This window comes from Podarcis bocagei, assembly GCF_964188305.1.
Source record: "Podarcis bocagei genome assembly, chromosome: 2".
Lineage (NCBI taxonomy): Eukaryota > Metazoa > Chordata > Lepidosauria > Squamata > Lacertidae > Podarcis > Podarcis bocagei.
The window spans coordinates 19,027,283-19,040,755 of record NC_138126.1 but is presented as its reverse complement, the minus strand read 5'-3'; the positions used below and the strand labels follow the sequence as shown (position 1 = coordinate 19,040,755).

Here is a 13,473-nt window from a genome sequence, read left to right as displayed (position 1 = left end):
AGTCAGGCCCAGGGGTGAAGAGAGAAAAAATAGAGAAAGCTGGAAGCAAAAAAAAAAAAGCTGAAAAGATCTGATCAACCAGCTGACCAGCAGCTAATTCTTTTTAAAAAGTTAGCAGACTTGGTGCCTCCAAGTCTGGGTCCAAGAATCCCGGTGCAAAGTGAGATGTGAGGAAAGGATGCAGAATAGATCCGCTCTGTCTATAAGTTGAAGTCAAGGTGTGCAGCTGGCTGAAGAAGAGACCAGCCGAATATGCAAGGTCCCAAAGACCCCGAAGTGGCGAGAAGTGTCCCCAGACGCCCAGCCCAGGCAGAAGCTTGCAGAGCTTCTCCGACCTCCACCGGTGGGGCGGATTTGAAAGCCTTTGGGGCCATCCTGAAAGCTGCCCCGCCCCTCCGGCTTAAAGAGATCCTGCGCGCCCACCCCTCCTTGCTGCCAGGTATTGGTCAAAGGGGAGTAGATCGGGAGTGAAGATCCCCATTGCCCTCCCCCTCCCCAGCTTCAAAGGGCCAGCAGCCCCCCAACCACCGCCAATGCCATGGACCCAACAATGCTCAGCAGGGCCCGGCCATTCTGCAGCCCCATATGGCCCATTCAGACCTAGACAATAGAGCTCGGGCCTCTACCCCTGGAGGGGGTGTGTGGGGGGGGGAGAGATGGCCCTGTGAGAGGGGCAAAGGATCTGGGGGGCTTCAAAGCCAAAGGGAGGAGGAGTTGAGAAGGCTCAAAAGAGGGCGCCCTGTTGGATGGGGAGGAGGTGGGTGGGCGCTTTTGGGGTTCCTGGGAGGGTTGGTGGGGAGCTTGGGCCATGGAGGGCTGGTTCAGGAGGGAAGGGGTTAATATTAATTAATGGGTTATGAACAGGGATACTCTCGTTTTCCTACTCATATTGAAATACTGCCCCTCAGTGAGGCCAAACCAGTGCCGGATTTACGTACAGTATAAGCTAAGCAAGCTGTAGCTTAGGGGTCCACTCTCTGAGGGCCCCCAAAAAAATTTAAAGGAAAAAACCCTGGATGTACATTTCCAAAAATATTACATATTTTGTTATGTGCAAATGGCTTTAGATACCTTATTAGGTCCATAAATTACCATATAGCATATATTCAACACAAAAAAACAGGGACAATTTGTTGTTGACAAAGGACAGCTGGTCATATAAAGGGCCAGTAGCTTAGGGCCTCATCAAACCCAAATCCGGCCCTGGGCCCAACCTAGATTCACAAAATGTTTAGGGTTATGCATACACCAGAAAAAAAGAGCATTGCTTATGAACAATGGCCAGCAGAAATACCATAATTTCTTTGCTTATAGGGGGAACAGTGGTTAACGTTTTTTCTTTCTGGCAGAGCTCTGTCAATGGCAGGCAGAGGTTCAACAGGTAAAGATTTCCATCTCAGGAGTAGAGGGGCCTGTGGCCCTCCAGAATGTTTTTTTCTATAATCCCCATCCACCTGTGACCATTGGGCCTGCTGGCTGGCAGTAGTTGGGGGTCAGACACCACCCGGAGGGCCACAGGTTGCCTATCCCTGATTTGGCTGCCCCTCCAGTCTGGGGGAATGGGTGTGTTGGAAGTGTTGCCTAGTGGCCGAAGGTGGGAGTGTCAGGACAAAACAAGCTTGTTTAGTAAGGCATCCATTTATTGCATTCATATCTCACTTTTTCTCTAAGGAGCTCAAGGTATTTTGCGTGGGTCTCCCTGTGTTATTCTCACAACAACCTTGTGGGGTGGGGAAAGTGATTGGATCTGGGTCAGCCAGCAAGTTTCATGTGTAAGTGGGGATTGGAACCCTCCTCAAGTCCTACACCAGCGCTCTTAACCACTGCACAGATGGGAGCTGGCTGGAATTTTATATAAAATTTAAGCACTTTTAATTTTTATTTGGTACAGAATAAAATAGACAATTAGAAGAAAAACCATTTCCCATCCTCTGCAACCATGCAATAAATAAAAGGATAAAAATAATTGCCGTTTTAATAATAATAATAATAATAATAATAATAATAATAATAATAATGTGCCAGGTTGTCTGAGAAAACAGATAAATTCTGCAGCTAGGATGTAAACAAAATCCATTTCCGAGTTATTGCCAGGCTGTTTATTTTTTGCTAATGCTTTAGGTCTCTATTGATCCCAATTTGGATGAATGAAAACAATTGGTCTCTTCTGAACTGCGTCTTCCTTCCCATGAATCTCAATAGCTGGGTAAGCTTAAAAAGGTAAAGGGTAAACGGACCCCAAGAGCAATTTCTTTCATGGTTTGTGTAGGCGAATTTGCTGTTCTCCATGCCTTTGCAAACAACTGTAATGGCAGCAACTACAGCCTAACAGCACAATCCTATACTGTACATGTGTTCTCATAATTTCTAATTGAGTTAAAAGAGGTGGATAGATTTGGAGCCTTGCTCTTCAGTATATCTATCTGAGACTGCAAAGACAAGTTAAGCAGGGAGTGGGGGGAATATAACAAAAATGAAACTGACTCAATAAAATTTCAATTTGCTACCTAATTTTGGGGGGGGGGGAATTCCATTCAACAATTAAAAAACATGAGTATATAAGTCATGAACATTAAATCAGTACATTCCCACAGTACAAACATTTCAGCTGCAGGTGTGAAGCCCAGTCCTGTGCGTGTTTACTCAGAAGTAAAACTTACTGAGGCTGCAATTCTAGTCCTGCTTACCTGGGAGTAAGTCCCATTGAATTCAGTGGGGCTTACCTTTGAGTAGTCATGGTTAGGTTTGCAGCCTGAGTTCCTGTCAGTGAACAGAGAGGAAATTTAAGAAAAAGGTGACCAGGGGTGGGTGCAGCCATGATAGAGGTATATCAAATTATGTATGAGTGTGAAGAATTTGGACAGAAATAATTTTCTGTCTCCCATAATATTGGAGCTTAGAGTCTTGTTTCCAAACAATAGTATGCAATCCTAGGCATATCTGTTACCTCTACTTCTTGGGTTTACTCCCAAGTAATGGGTATCAATTGCACTGTGTTCTTCTTCTTCAAGATTTTCTTGGTTTACAAAAGAACATGCATTGTCTCTTTTTTAAGGTTGTAAAGTCTTTTCTACAAATCAGTTACATTCAATATGAGACCTTAGTGTTGAGTCTGTTATTCCCGTGTCCGCAACACAATGCGTATCTAAGATGTGCCATGAAATCCAAACTGGGCAGAGTTTTTGAGTTGCTGCCTTCCCAAATTCATCTCTTTCCTCACAGGTTTATCATAGACTACAATCATAAAGTTGGAAGAGACCATAGCTGTCAACTTTTACCTTTTTTAAGGGAAATTCCCTTATTCCAAATAGGATTCCTCGCAGGAAAAGGGAAAAGTTGACAGCTATGGAAGAGACCCACAAGGATCATCTAGGCCAAACTTCTGCAATGCAGGAATCTTTTGCCCAAGTGGGACTTGAACCCAAGACCCTCAGATTAAGTTTATTGTGCTCTACCAAGTGAGCTGTGTGCAGTTTCTCCCCATTTCCCACCCACCCAAAAAACCTTCTTTTTTAATCTGTAGCACGGCGGGATGTGGGTGGTGCTGTGGTCTAAACCACTGAGCCTAGGGCTTGCCGATCGGAAGGTCGGTGGTTCGAATCCCTGTGACGGGGTGAGCTCCCATTGCTTGGTCCCTGCTCCTGCCAACCTAGCAGTTCCAAAGCACGTCAAAGTGCAAGTAGATAAATAGGTACCGCTCCGGCGGGAAGGTAAACGGCGTTTCTGTGCGCTGCTCTGGTTCGCAAGAAGCGGCTTAGTCATGCTGGCCGCATGACCCAGAAAAACTATCTGCAGACAAACGCCGGCTCCCCTTGGCCAGTAAAGCGAGATGAGCGCCGCAACCCCAGAGTCATTTGCGACTGGACTTAACTGTCAGGGGTCCTTTACCTTTTTAATCTGTAGCACAATCCTACACCTCTCCAGTGTGTCGTACTGCATTTGGTGGGGTTTACTCCTAAGTAAGTATGCATGGGATCATGGCCTTAGAGATGATTCACAGAACTGAACCTAGCTCCAGCTGTATCTTGAGTTAAGTTACATTAAGGATTACATTTAAAATATATATAATGAGTTGGGTGGGGGGGAGTTTAAGATAACTTTTCTTAAGAAAACCAGAAGCTTTCCTTTTGGGAATAATGGGATTAGAGATACCTAAACAACATAAAAGTTTCAGTTACAGATGGGTAGCCGTGTTGGTCTGCCATAGTCAAAATAAAAAAATTCCTTCCTGTAGCACCTTAAAGACCAACTAAGTTAGTTCTTGGTGTAAGCTTTCGTGTGCATGCAGTGTATCTTCAGTGTATCTGAAGAAGTGTGCATGCACACGAAAGCTTATACCAAGAACTAACTTAGTTGGTCTTTAAGGTGCTACAGGAAGGAATTTTTTTATTTTGACATAAAAGTTTATTTATGTATGCAACTACAGCAGCTCATACGATATTTGCCCAAAGGTGGAAAGAAAACAAAAGTCCTGACCAAAGAAGAATGGCAACAAAAACTATTGGAATATGCAGAAATAGCGAAACTTACTGGAAGAATAAGAAATCAAGACAAAGTATTTTATAGATAGTGGAAATCATTTAGAATATATTTTCAGAATCCTTGTAAACAGATTAAATCATTAGCAGGATTGATGTAAAGACATGCAGTGATGTAACAATTATTGAATGAAATGAAATAAATAATAATTAGGTTTAACTTGGAAATGCAGTAAAAGTATTATAAATATAAGCATTAAAAAATTGTCCAGTATCACCTTATACACCAACTAAGTTTGTTCTGGTATAAGCTTTCGTGTGCATGCACACTTCTTCAGATACAACTTAGTTGGTCTATAAGGTGCTACTGGACAATTTTTAATTTTTTTCATTTGTGCACAAATGAATACAAGCTTAAAGTATTTGCAGACAATGTGGTCTTAACATTAGAAGAACCTCAGACCAGTGTAATTGGATCACTGGAAGTAATTGGAGGGTTCGGGCAATTGGCAGGTTTCAAATTAAATAAAGCCAAAAACAAAATGTTGGTCAGAAATATGGATTAAAAACAAATTGAAGATCTACAAAATAAAATAGAAATTATGGCAGTGAAAAAGATCAAATATCTTGGCATATGGTTGACCTCTAAAAATATCAATTCATTTAAGGATAACTGTGTCAGACCAACACGGCTATCTACCTGAATCTATAAATATAAGCAGCTGCAGAAAGAGGGGGAAGGAGGTCGAAATGAGATATTGAAAATAGATGCGGAAAATGTTATGTTTGTTGTAAAATGGAAAATGATACATAAAATGTTAAAAGAAGGAAAGAATTAAATTAAAAACTGAGAAGACGCCTGCACATAGAATCAGCCTTTGAAACAGTGCTTCTTAACGCTTCCAGTTGAGTAGCAACACCTTTCCCCACATGTCAGTGATTAGGTGATATCTAAGTTACAGGATGCGACCTCTAAGTTTCCTAAACCCAGGCACCTCCAAGAAAATGGGTTCCCCCCCCCTTTTATACCTTGTGTGATAGGATAGGCCAGGGGTCAGCAAACTTTTTCAGCAGGGGGCCGGTCCACTGTCCCTCAGACCTTGTGGAGGGCCAGACTATATTATTGGGGGGGGGGGATGAACTAATTCCTATGCCCCACAAATAACCCAAAGATGCATTAATTTTTTTCAAAAGCACACATTCTACTCATGTAAAAACACGCTGATTCCCAGACCGTCCGCAGGCTGGATTTAGAAGGTGATTGGGCCGGATCTGGCCCTCGGGCCTTAGTTTGCCTACCCATGGTAGGCTGAGACAGAATGCCTAGGCCTGGAACTTTTGCAGAAGGGCAGGCAAAATAAAGAGAGTAAAAAAAAAAAAAAGGTAGAAATGAGTATTAGGCGCATTGCTGTATATCTTCCTGTGCTGCAGTGTGACTATTGATTTCTCACTTTTAAGTCTCTCCCTGTGGAGCGTAGAGCAATATTTATGGAGGTAATCCTTGTTTTAGACTTGCAAGAGTGTGTGTGTGTTGGACTAGCCAAAGGTGCCGCCAGGAACCTTCACAGGCTGAGGAGAGATTTTGAATCCTGTTCTCACTAGTTGATACTGTAACCACAACTACACTACCCTACCCCAGATTACACCCTTGTTTAGCCAGATCTGTTGGCTTAAAATTGCATGGCAAGGTGACGTTTTGCAGCAGCAGCCGCAAGCTGTATGGTTGGTCTAAATCGGATCCATTTTGTCCTGGTGCAATGAACTCGGTGCCTGCTTATCACTGGATTTTGGACGCATTAACTCGCCCCTGATTCTGGCAGAAACCAAGAATCTCTCTCTCTTTCCTGGCTTTCTGGCATGAACTATTACACAATGCATTGTTGTTGATCTCCATTATCTTGTAGAACAGGGATGAGCAACCGTCTCGCCCAGGTGTAGTCCAGGTGTAGTCCTTCAGGTCTTTGTATCAGCCCTTGGACTCTTCTGTTGGAACTAAGCCACACCCTTCTTGAACCACATTCCTCACCAGCCCTGCTTTGTACTCTTCTGAAATGCATTGTCCTCATGGGACTTTCCCTGTGATAATGCTTCTTCAAAATCTGAATAGTGGATAGAATGGTATGAGTGAATGCATAGAAACCAGAAGTTAATGTGGCCCTCTGGTTGGAAAAAGTCCCTCCCCCCACTCCTTGAAAGATTCCATCAACGGCATCTCCGAAATTTTTTACACATCACTTAGGAAGACAGGCAAACTAATACCAGTGTACTGGAAGAAGTAAAGATCACCAGTGTTGAAGTAAGGATTCTTCAACATCAACTTCGTTGGACTGGTCATGTTGTTCGGATGCCTGATGATTGTCTTCCAAAGCAACTACAGTGGTACCTCAGGTTACATACGCTTCAGGTTACATACGCTTCAGGTTACAGGCTCCGCTAACCCAGAAATAGTACCTTAGGTTAAGAACTTTGCTTCAGGATGAGAACAGAAATTGTGCTCTGGTGGCGCGGTGGCAGCAGGAGGCCCCATTAGCTAAAGTGATGCTTCAGGTTAAGAACAGTTTCAGGTTAAGAACAGACCTCCAGAACGAATTAAGTACTTAATCCAAGGTACCACTGTATTCTATTCCGAACTTAATAATGGAAAGCGTAATGCTGGTGGTCAACAAAAGAGGTTTAAAGACTGTCTCAAAGCAAATCTAAAAAAATGTAATATAAACACTGACAACTGGGAAACACTGGCCTGCGAGTGCTCCAGTTGGAGAACAGCCTTTACCAAAGGTGTCATGGGCTTTGAAGACACTCGAACTCAGGACGCAAGGGAGAAACATGCTAAGAGGAAGGCACACTTGGCAAACCCTCACCATGTACAACTCCCACCCGGAAACTTGTGAACCCACTGTGGAAGGTTGTGTGGAATTTGCCTCAGCAGTGACTTGTGGACACACTGTTAAGATCGTGCTCATGGAAGACAATCTTACTTGGCTACGAGTGATCGCCAAAGAAGAGAATGTATAATATTGGCAAAGACCCTGTTCAGTATTTCAAGAGAAGAAAGAATCATTGTGAGTGGGTGGAGTAAGATTCACAGCACTGCTCATCGGCCTGCGTTATTATATATTTTATTTTATTTTAAATATTTCTACAAATCAGTTTACAAAAACAACAACCCTGCTTTGGCTATATTTAAGATGCTCAGAGCAATGCTACCTAAAGCAGGTCTACTCAGAAAGCAATCCCATTTAATTCAATGGTTTCAAGTAAGCAAGCATGGACTTGATCCTCTTCAGGAGAATGTTTCCCAAAACAATGATTGCAGCTGCACTTACATGGGAGTAAGCCCTGCTGAACCCAGAGGGACTTACTTCCGAGTAGACATGCCTGGGATTGTGTTGTAAAAATCTTCTTCAGCTTTCCTGTGGCTGCTATGGTTGTTTTTCTTAACGGAAGGTATTTAGAATGAATTCTTTTAATGGTATAATGTGTTCATTTTTAAAAATTTGTTGCTAGCTGCTTGGAGACCTATGGGTAACAAGTTACTATAATAATAATAATAATAATAATAATAATAAATAATAATAATAATAATAATAATAATAATAATAATCAGTTTTTGTTTTTATTTTTTGTTCAGTTGGCTAAGAATCCGCTTGGAATACAGATATATCGGATTTCTTACTTCAGGGCTGTGAGGGTGGGCAAGCTGTGACCCACCAGAAGCTGTTGGAGCTAATGGGACTTCATCATCGCTCACCATTGAACCTGCTGGCTGGAGATGATGGGAGCCAGGATTCCAAAAGTCCTTATTCCCTTTCTTCCACCAGTACCCCTGGAAATGGCTAGATCCTTCCCAGAGGGCTCGGGAATCCTTCCTTCTCCCTCCCCAGACTTCCAGTACTACCCTGGATTGACATTTAGTGCTCATCAAGGCCTATAAAAGGAACAAAACCCAACTGATGGGCAAGAGATAAAACCGCAGGAGTCAAGTTCTCTCCCTTCTCTCTCAGCATCTCCCTCCCCTTGGCCCTAGAGGTGTCAATGTTCTGGGACCAGGACAATGTATCAAAGGGCCTTCGGTCTCCATTATCTTGCAGAGTGAGTTGTCACCTTATCAATGGCTCTTGCCAAAGCCTTGATAGCTCTCCTGTTGGGTTGGTTTCCTGGACTCCTTATCCTCTCTCTGGCCTATTGGGAGGGTTGCACGCCCCTCCCCACTGCCCACCTCCAAAAGGACCCATCAGCTCTCCTCCAACAATGGGGCATTCACACCTCCCTACTCTTTGACAGTGCCCCCTCCCCAAATTTACCCTGCTCCTGTTGTAAACAACCTCGGCCTGGTGGAAATCAAGGTCATCTGACCCCCCCCCAAATAACCTGATCACTCACCCACCCACCTGCTAACCACAGCCTAGTGTACCTTGCTGTCTATTCAGTGGTTTATTCACTCTCTCTTTTTTTATGTCAGGATCCGAATTCAAATCTCACTTCTGCCACAAAGTCTCATCCCATCTTCAAGATAAGGGATAATAATAATAATAATAATAATAGTTACAGGTAGGTAGCCACGTTGGTCTGCCGTAGTCAAAACAAAACAAAACAAAATTCCTTCCAGTAGCACCTTAGAGACCAACAAAGTTTGTTATTGGTATGAGCTTTCGTGTGCATGCACACTTCTTCAGATACACATCATAATAATAGTCTTCCTACTATTTTATGATTGCATTTTTATCCCACCTTTTCCTGCAAGGAGCTGAAGGTGGCATGCATGATTCATGTCTCTCTCATTCACACACACACACAATTAAATTTTCTGTTTTACAATTTTGAATACACATTTAAACATCCATAACATATCAGTGACTTCCCTTCTTCTCTTTCCATGGTTCATTTTGCATGCCATAAATCCCTGCATATTTTACATAAACTAAACCATTCAGTATTCCATTATTACATCCATCAAAACTTATTTACACTCTTGGATTTATCTTAATGCGGCCAGCATTTTCAAGTGTACACAATCGCCCCCCCATATATTCAATAAACATTTACCTTTCTTCTTTAAACATATGTTCTTCTCCTCCTCTTATTCTGTATGTTGAACCTGCAAGCTGCGCATATTCCATCGGCTTAAGTGACCATTCTTCTTTAGCTGGGACCTCGCTCATTTTTACATTTGGGGGCTAACAAACCACTGGACGTTAGAGTCCCTTCCTGATTCTATCCTCACAACAACACTGTGGGGTCTGGCAGAGAGACAGTGGCTTGGCCCAAGATCACCCAGTGGGCTTCATGGCTGAGCAGGGTTTGAACCCTTGGAAAAATCCCTGTCAATGAAGAAACAGACACCAGCCTGTTTATGAACTTTTAAAAAGCAACAAGAAATTTGGGAGTTGACCTGTGTCATGGTCCTGAATTTATAACATTTTACCCCATGTACAGAATTAGCTTCCTTATACATTTCTGTAGGGTTTTTCATTTTGGGGTGTTTGTGGGGAGGTTTATATGCAGGGGCGCCGACTTATTAAAAATATTGGGGGAGCCCGCGAAAGCTCATGAATAATTAATAAGCTCATGAATATGCAGATAAAGTGGCGCCGCCTCCTCGTGAGCGAATAGGGGAGAGCGTGCTGCGCCTATTAATCAGCTCCGAAGGAAATTGGGTGGAGCTTTTGCTCGGGAGGGAGGGCAGGAGGCATGCAGCCCGACCCTGTGCATTTTGGGCTGGGGGAGGGGCGGCGGTGGCGCTCTGCTGGAGGGGCGCCCGAGATTATTGGGGGGCGGAGCCCCCCAAACAAATTTATGAGGGGGCTCGGGCCCCCTCAGGCCCCATGGAGTCGGTGCCTATGTTTATATGATGTTCGCTGTTTCTTGAGCACTCATTCCACCCTGTTTGTGGGGAGGTCAAGCCATGTGTGCAGAGTCCAAGATGGTCAAGGGTCTGGAAACCAAGCCTTATGTGGAACGGTTGAGGGAGCTGGGCATGTTTAGCCTGGGAAAGAAGAGACGGAGAGTAGATACGATAGCCACTTCAAATATGAAGATGGAGCAGGTTTGTTTTCTCTTGCTCTGGAGAGGGGCATGGAGTTACAAGAAAGGAGATTAAAACTAAACAGCAGAAAGGATTTCTGAGCAGTTTGACAGTGGAGCCCTAACACTTTTAACAAGGCATTTAAAGGCCATAGCTCAATACTTGAATTCATGTTTTCCATGCAAAAGACTCCCATTGAGGCACACCCAAGGTAAAGGACCCCTGGACGGTTAAGTCCAGTCAAAGGCGAATATGGAGTTGCAGCGCTCATCTTGCTATAAGGCCGAGGGAGCCGGTGTTTGTCCACAGACAGCTTTCTGGGTCATATGGCCAGCAGGACTAAACTGCTTCTGGCGCAACAGGACACTGTGACGGAAACCAGAGCGCACAGAAATGCTGTTTACCTTCCTGCCGCAGTGGTACCTATTTATCTACTTGCACTGGTGTGCTTTCAAACTGCTAGGTTGGCAGGAGCTCACCCCGTCACAGGGATTCAAACTGCTAACCTTCTGATCGGCAAGCCCAAGAGGCTCAGTGGTTTAGACCATAGTGCCACCCGTGTCCCTTACACCCAAGTAGGTCTTGCGCCAAACCCCAGGAAGCCGCTGCCAATCAATGTAACGAGAATGCTGAGCTTGGTAGAACTGTGACCCAGCTCAGTCTAAAACACCTTCCTCAAGATACCAGTAACAAGGAGAGACCAAGATGGGTTTCCTTTTAGTCCATTCCTTAAAAGGTAAGACTGTGGTGGTACAAATAACTTTTCCTCTCCTGCATCCAAGAAATTTGCAAAATGGGGAAAACACACCGACCCCTCATTTATTCAAAGTTTGTGGTCAATCAAATGAACAGAGTCAAGTTTTGCGCCACTGTAACAGACTGGGAAGGAGCCATGGAAAGGGAAGGACATGAGTGGGGCTGTAGGTTAAACCACAGAGCCTAGGGCTTGCCGATCAGAAGGTTGGCGGTTCGAATCCCCGCGACGGGGTGAATTCCCAGTGCTCAGTCCCTGCTCCTGCCAACCTAGCAGTTCAAAAGCACAAAGTGCAAGTACCGCTCCGGCGGGAAGGTAGACAGCGTTTCCGTGCGCTACTCTGGTTCGCCAGAAACGGCTTAGTCATGCTGGCCACATGACCCGGAAGCTGTACGCCGGCTCCCTCGGCCAATAAAGCAAGATGAGCGCCGCAACCCCAGAGTCGTCCGCGACTGGACCTAATGGTCAGGGGTCCCTTTACCTTTACCTAACAGACTGGGAAGGAGCCATGGAAAGGGAAAGGAGTGGCTGGAGCAATGGTGGGAAGATGGCTTGCAGATACAACCCCCCCTCCTCTTTCCCCCCTGGCAAGTGTTTCAAGGCTTTATTAGCTGCAGGAACAATCAGAAATCTGCCGGATGCCTGGAAGGCCATGGACGGGAGGAACTGTGGCAGGTGACCCATAAAAGGGGGCTCTTCCTGTTGCTGTTTTTGCCTGTCGCCCTTCTGCACCCTACAGGAGGATGTGAGAAATGTCAAGGGCAAACCCAAGGTTACCCAATCTGATTTGCCGGCAGGTGCAGTTGGGAACGTTGCCTTGAAGACACAGCGTGTTTTGATGCACACTCAAATTCACCAAACTCGGCTGGTGCATCTCAGATGCAGGAAACACCACAGGTGTGTGGTCAGAGGTAGGGGGAAGTGTGTGTGTGTGTGTGTGTGTTGTTCCTACTGAAGAAAGTATATACCATCAACATTTCACATCTGAAGAGAGACCTGCTTGTACAAGACCTCCATCTCAAGGGATGTTATCCAAGCCTGTTTCCTATTGCATATTGCTGAAGTCTTATATTCTGCATTTTGCAACCACATGCTTCCAATTGATAATGTTTCTGCCCATTTCCAGCCAAACCATGGTTTCACACCAACAAGCAAACATGCAGGTTCTCAGAGAGACAGTTGCGGCGACTGCACTCCTATCTCTGCTCTAGAAATCCGCCTGTTTGTGCTAAGCTTTGCTTTAGTGTAACGTTATGGGCAAACCAAGTACATCATCATCAACGACTTGGATGATGGACTCAAGGGCATCCTGATCAAATTTGCAGATGACACCAAACTGGGAGGGGTGGCTAACACCCCAGAGGACAGGATCACACTTCAAAACGACCTTGACAGATTAGAGAACTGGGCAAAAACAAACAAAATGAATTTTAACAGGGAGAAATGTAAAGTATTGCACTTGGGCAAAAAAAATGAGAGGCACAAATACAAGATGGGTGACACCTGGCTTGAGAGCAGTACATGTGAAAAGGATCTAGGAGTCTTGGTTGACCACAAACTTGACATGAGCCAACAGTGTGACGCGGCAGCTAAAAAAGCCAATGCAATTCTGGGCTGCATCAATAGGAGTATAGCATCTAGATCAAGGGAAGTAATAGTGCCACTGTATTCTGCTCTGGTCAGACCACACCTGGAGTACTGTGTCCAGTTCTGGGCACCACAATTCAAGAAGGACACTGACAAACTGGAACGTGTCCAGAGGAGGGCAACCAAAATGGTCAAAGGCCTGGAAACGATGCCTTATGAGGAACGGCTAAGGGAGCTGGGCATGTTTAGCCTGGAGAAGAGGAGGTTAAGGGGTGATATGATAGCCATGTTCAAATATATAAAAGGATGTCACATAGAGGAGGGAGAAAGGTTGTTTTCTGCTGCTCCAGAGAAGCGGACACGGAGCAATGGATCCAAACTACAAGAAAGAAGATTCCACCTAAACATTAGGAAGAACTTCCTGACAGTAAGAGCTGTTTGACAGTGGAATTTGCTGCCAAGGAGTGTGGTGGAGTCTCCTACTTTGGAGGTCTTTAAGCAGAGGCTTGACAACCATATGTCAGGAGTGCTCTGATGGTGTTTCCTGCTTGGCAGGGGGTTGGACTCGATGGCCCTTGTGGTCTCTTCCAACTCTATGATTCTATGATCATCATCATCATCATCATTTG

The 13,473-nt window shown here is 44.6% G+C and overlaps 1 long non-coding RNA gene across 1 annotated transcript; it reads left to right on the top strand.

Annotated features, from left to right (window-relative positions):
- The first annotated feature begins 150 nt into the window (after nucleotides 1-150).
- Nucleotides 151-4,704, top strand: LOC308581411. The gene is made up of 3 exons (XR_014005065.1): nucleotides 151-439; nucleotides 2,122-2,206; nucleotides 4,452-4,704. It is a non-coding gene; the product is annotated as an uncharacterized lncRNA (long non-coding RNA).
- The last annotated feature ends 8,769 nt before the right edge of the window (nucleotides 4,705-13,473 follow it).